The following is a 5,936-nucleotide window of genomic DNA, read 5'->3' as shown; positions in this document are numbered from 1 at the left end:
GATGCCTTGGGGCCCTCAGGACTTGCTGCCATTCCATGCCAGCCTAGTTTCCGATACCAAGTCACGATTACTCGACCCTCATGAAGGTTAGCATGGAAATGACTTATTGAAATGATAAAGAAGCCAGCATAAACCTGCCAGGACTTCCTTCAAAATTCAGTTCGCTTTGCAAAAGTTGCCAGATAAAAGATATTTCCAGATGGAGGGCCACGCAGGAAATACAAATGGAATATTTTTTTAATAGCTCTTCCTTTGCAAGATATGACCCCAGGCAGACTTCTGCAAAATGATGGAAAGCATGGTAGCCTGAAAGTGTGAGAGAAGCTGAGCTGGCCCCGGGACCTTTGGAAAGGGGCTGTGGCCTGAAGGGGCATTAAAGGTGTTCAACTTACAAGAGACGACACCACCACCACCACCAACACCCAAAATGGAGCCTGTGCCTGCTACACTCTAACTCATGGGTTCTCAGAGGAGAGGGCAGATAGATATCTATAAGAACACTGAGTTCCTTTAGGGATGTGGCTTTACATAATAACAAACGGCACCCTTTCCCCCTATTCTTGGAGCCAAGTGAGCTCCTGCAAAGGTCATCCGGAAGTCAGGGACCAGCACTGCCCACAAAGGCCTAAGTCGGCAAGGATTGCTGTTGGGATACCTGAAGAATGTCTCAGCGCTCACAGGACTGGCTTCACCATAACACTGGGGTTGTTAAATGGGTCCATACATGAACCTGAGAAAGTTGTGGGCTCCCTGAAATTATAGGTAAAATTCTGCATGTTGGCACAGATGTACATCTAAGGAATGGTATTTAACTTTTACCAGGTTTTTTGTTGTTTTTTTAATTGTGGTAAAATATACATAACATAAAATTTACCACTTTAACCATTCTGAGGTCCAGTGGCATCAAGTACATTCACATTGTTGTACAAACATCTTTGCCACCCATCTCCAGAACATTTTATTTTCCTCCCAAACTGAACCACTATACCTACTGAACAATAACTCTCTCTCCTTCCCCTAGCCTCTGGCAACCACCATTCTACTTTCTGTCTGTAGGAATTTGACTATTCAAATTCATATGAGTAGAATTCATGTGAGTAACTCATATGAGTAGAATCCTTTTGTGACTGGTTTATTTCACTTAGTATAATGTCTTTAAGGTTCATCCATCTTGTAGCATGTGTCAGCATTTCTTTTTTCCTTTTTTCAGATGGAATAATATTCCATTGTATGCATATAACACTTTTTTTTAAACCTTTCATCTTTGATGGACACTTGGGTCGCTTCCACCTTTTGGCTATTGTGAACATGCTACTATGAACATAGATATACAAATATCTTTCAATTCTTTTGGGTATATACCCAAAAGTGGAATTGCTGGATCATATGGTAATTCTATGTATAATCTTTGGGGAACCTACATACTGTGTCCCACAGTAGCTGCACCATTTCACAGTCCCACTAGCAGTGCACAAGTTCCAGTTTCTCCAGCACTTGTTATTTCCTGGTGTTTTGTTTGTTTGTTTTTAATAATAACCATCCTAATGTGTGTAAAGGCGTATCTCATTGTGGTTTTGATCTGCATTTCTCTAATGATTAGTGATGTTGAACTTCTTTCCATGTGCGTATTGGCCCTTTGTACATCTCCTTTGGAGAAATGTCTATTCAAGTCCTTTGCCTGTTTTTTAATTGGATTGGTTAGGTTTTATTGTTTTTGAGTTGTAGGAGATCTTTATGTATTTTGGATATTAACCTCTTATCAGATGTATAGTTTGCAAATATTTTCTCCCATTCCATGGGATGCCTTTTCACTCTGTTGAGAGTGTCCTTTGATGTACAAAAGTTTTAAACTTTGATGTAATCCAATTTATCTATTTTTAACTTTGTTGCCTGTGCTTTTGGTGTAATATTCAAAAAAATCATTGCCGAATCCAATATCATGTGAATTCACCCCTATGTTTTCTTCTAAGAGTTTTGTAGCTTTAGTTACCAGGTTTTTAAGAGGTCTGTGACTGACAAATACAAGGGCCATCCTCAATACTGATTCTGGAGAAACCCTCCTCACCAATGTAAAGGTCTTCAGGTCTTGGTGAATATCAACGTGAATCTAGGAACTGGGAAATCAATAACATGGGTGTGATATTTGAAGTCTTTAACTCAAAAGGAATTATTGAGTATCTCCAAATTTATATCTGTACCCTGGGAGATAGTGAACTGCAAACCATGGCCTCTCTTCCCCAAGACTAGAGGACATTTTTGAGGTGACAAGGTGCTATAAACATATGACATCATTGCAATGCAAGGCATAGTCTAATGAGCANCTACGCCATCGCTGGCTACTCACAGCAGCCCAGCTCCAGGTCAAGCTGTTGTTCATCATCTTAGCTGTAGAGGGCGCAGCGTCACTGGCCCTCAATGTGGGATCCGAACCGCAGCCCTGCTGCTCAGAGCTGGCGCTCCCAAGTGAGCTCTTAACCAGCTGAGCCACTCGGCCGGCCCCATCCTGCCCTTTTTTTATTTCCCTGCCCAGCCTGACTGCCCCCTCCCCTGCCAGCCACTGGAACAGGGCACCTGAAATTAACCTGCCTCCTCCACCACCACCTGGCATTTTTCAAGAGGGACTCCTGTCCTATATCTATGTCCCCAGGACCAGGCTCTCTCCCTGCAGATGTCAGGGAGCCCTCTTGTCAGTGGGCCCCTTGCCCAGGGACTCCCTTCACTTTGCCAGGGACTAGTCAGTAATAAACCTTTGAGTTACTTATGATTATGGCTCAAATTTGGTGCATTGGAAAACCAGTTGCCAAGTTGAACCACAACAATATTTTAATGAAAGGAAATCTAACTCTGTCATCCTTCCATCGCTACCCCAGAATTGCACTTCCAACTCCTGACCCCACACCCACACCCTTGCTCAGGCTGTTTCCTGCCAGCAACACCTGCTCTGTTTACTGGGTTGATTAGGAAAACCGGTTCTGAAATCACTGGCTGTTAATTCCTACTCAGTCCTTCGTAGTTCTGTGACCTGGAAGAAGTTCCTTAGCCTTTCGGTGACTCAGTTTCCTCATCCATAAAGTTATGATTACATTATTTACTTTATTAGGGTATTCTAAGGACAAACAAACAGACAAAACGACTTTCAGTAAAACTCATATTACAAGCCCGACACAAAGGCAATTTCCAGGTGTTTACTCATCAAAGGACAATTCAATTTCTTTTCCCTGTAGAAAGCCTTCCATGCTATCCCCACTCCAATTTCTCCTTAATCCAATCTGATGGTATTTTTGGTTAGCACCTCATTGTTTATCATGTATTTGTTCTCTGTTCTTTTTGATTTCCCAAGTAGGAGATGAAGTTCCTTGAAGGACGGGACTACATGATACCTGCCTCTCCTATTGACTTGCTGTGTCATCTTGCACTTAATTTTCTTGGGATTGAGTTTCTTTCTCTGGGACGGCAAATACATGGCATGTGTGCCAACCTTCCCTCATTCCATGGCCTTGGGAGATGCTAGTATTCTGTAATGATGCTCCTCCCCCCAGAACCTGGGTCCAGACTCAGAATCCTTCTTAACTCAATGCTTTGGGCAATGTCTACTAATTTATTCAGTAAATATGTACTGAGTACTTACTAGGTACTATACATTTAGTATTCTGGAGATAAAACTTTGGGCATCTTGTCCCTGCACTTATAAAACTTGTCACTAAGGGGGGGGGGGGGTAAGACGATAAGAAAATACATAAATAAATAAAAAATCAGGTGGTGATAAGTACAATGGTGAAAACAAAATAGTGGTATATTAGTGCCCCAAAAGGAGGATACTTTAGATTGGGTGTCTAAGGAAAGACTTTTTGAGGCCCCTGGAAATTTTAATCCGGTAGATTTGGTGTGGGTCTAAGAGTATGTGTTTTTAACAAGCAAATGCAGGAAATCTGGGACACATTGACATGATGAGTAATAAGAGAGAGGGTCTGGGGTCAGAAGACCTAGTTTCAAATCCCGTTTCCTACACTTAGGTAGCTGTGTGACCCTAGGCAATTTACTGAACTTCTCTGACCCCCAGTTTTCTTATCTGTAAAATTGAAATACTACTACTATTGATCGCAGAAGGTTATTAGGGTTAAATAAGACAAAACATATAAAAATCTCCTGCACATAGTATGTGCTCAGTAAAAGGTATTTATTATTTGCAATAGGCCTATCTATTCCTAACTGTAGCCTTTTGTCTGAATTACTCAAAAGACAAATCCAACAAATGAGTTGATTTTTGCCTAATGAAACTCTTCCTCTTGAAAAATAAATTCTCAAAAGACCTCCTTGTGAGCAAGAATGCCAGAGTCCAGTGAATAGGTGTCCTGTGGCTCTCTAAGTTAGACAGGTTTGAGATTTGAAATAACTTTGGCCTAATTTCCTCTCCTGTCAAGTGGGAGCCTGGCTGCTTGCCCTTTATAACTTGGGGTGGGGGATTTCTGAGACCCAAAGGAATGTGAGATTTGCAAAGTGTGAGACACAAACAGCACACTCGCCTCCTCAGACCAGCTGGGGCAGCCAATTGCAAGGCCACAGCAGCAGCAATAGGACAGCTCCTGATATACAGGCTCCAAACACTTGGAGAAGTGGGCCGCTCCTTCACATTTATAAACTGAGCTCATACATAACGAAGAAAAAAAAAGTTGGGCAGGAAGCAGCCTTTTCAACCAGAGAAGAAACCGTTAGAATCCATCCCTTTGCCCTCTGATGCCAAAGCTCCGCCTGCCCCACCCAGCCACACTATCAAGGACCCTCACACTATCAGAAAGCCCTGGGGGCATTTGTCCCTAGTTTATCAGGGACCTGTGGAAACATTCCTCTAACTGAAGATAAAGAACTTTTTTTTGTTCCCCCCTCTCTCTCTCCATTCCACTTCTAGCTCGTACCAGAAAGTTCCTCTCATTTTCTTTCAATAACAGCAGTTCTAAAAAGAAGATATTTTCCAACCTGGACTTGAAGTACCTGGTGGAGAGGCAGGTAAGAAACATTTCATTCATTCATTCCTTCAGTAAATATTTATTAGGTACTAACTACGTGCTAGATACTAAGCAAGGCTCTTGGATTAAATTCTGAGCAGAAGGACCTTGCAGTCTTTGGGGAAGCCAGACAGTGCTTAACAATCACAAAATGTGGAATTACAAATTGTGACCTCAGCTGGGAGGAAGATCATATAATAATGGCGAGTCCTAATCTAGTCACAAGGGGCTGGGGGAACTTCTGTGAAGCAGTAATATTTGAGCTGAGAGAGTGTGTTTAATACTCTGCTAGATTTCGCTCTTGCCCTCCAAGTGGGTGTTTTCAGGATTAAAAAGATGCCTTGGGGCCCTCAGGACTTGCTGCCATTCCATGCCAGCCTAGTTTCCGATACCAAGTCACGATTACTCGACCCTCATGAAGGTTAGCATGGAAATGACTTATTGAAATGATAAAGAAGCCAGCATAAACCTGCCAGGACTTCCTTCAAAATTCAGTTCGCTTTGCAAAAGTTGCCAGATAAAAGATATTTCCAGATGGAGGGCCACGCAGGAAATACAAATGGAATATTTTTTTAATAGCTCTTCCTTTGCAAGATATGACCCCAGGCAGACTTCTGCAAAATGATGGAAAGCATGGTAGCCTGAAAGTGTGAGAGAAGCTGAGCTGGCCCCGGGACCTTTGGAAAGGGGCTGTGGCCTGAAGGGGCATTAAAGGTGTTCAACTTACAAGAGACGACACCACCACCACCACCAACACCCAAAATGGAGCCTGTGCCTGCTACACTCTAACTCATGGGTTCTCAGAGGAGAGGGCAGATAGATATCTATAAGAACACTGAGTTCCTTTAGGGATGTGGCTTTACATAATAACAAACGGCACCCTTTCCCCCTATTCTTGGAGCCAAGTGAGCTCCTGCAAAGGTCATCCGGAAG

At 42.6% G+C, this 5,936-nt stretch overlaps 1 long non-coding RNA gene across 1 annotated transcript in view; it reads left to right on the top strand.

Moving 5' to 3' along the window:
- Positions 1-5,928, top strand: part of LOC109381096 (uncharacterized) — a 15,936-nt gene extending 10,008 nt beyond the window's left edge. Inside the window, exons 2-3 of the long non-coding RNA XR_002123634.1 lie at positions 4,907-5,004; positions 5,583-5,928. This is a non-coding gene — a long non-coding RNA (uncharacterized LOC109381096). The remainder of the gene's footprint in view (positions 1-4,906; positions 5,005-5,582) is intronic.
- The last annotated feature ends 8 nt before the right edge of the window (positions 5,929-5,936 follow it).

The sequence above is a fragment of the Hipposideros armiger genome, unplaced genomic scaffold (assembly GCF_001890085.2).
Source record: "Hipposideros armiger isolate ML-2016 unplaced genomic scaffold, ASM189008v1 scaffold_44, whole genome shotgun sequence".
Taxonomy (NCBI): Eukaryota; Metazoa; Chordata; class Mammalia; order Chiroptera; family Hipposideridae; genus Hipposideros; species Hipposideros armiger.
This window is presented reverse-complemented; position numbering and strand designations above follow the sequence as displayed.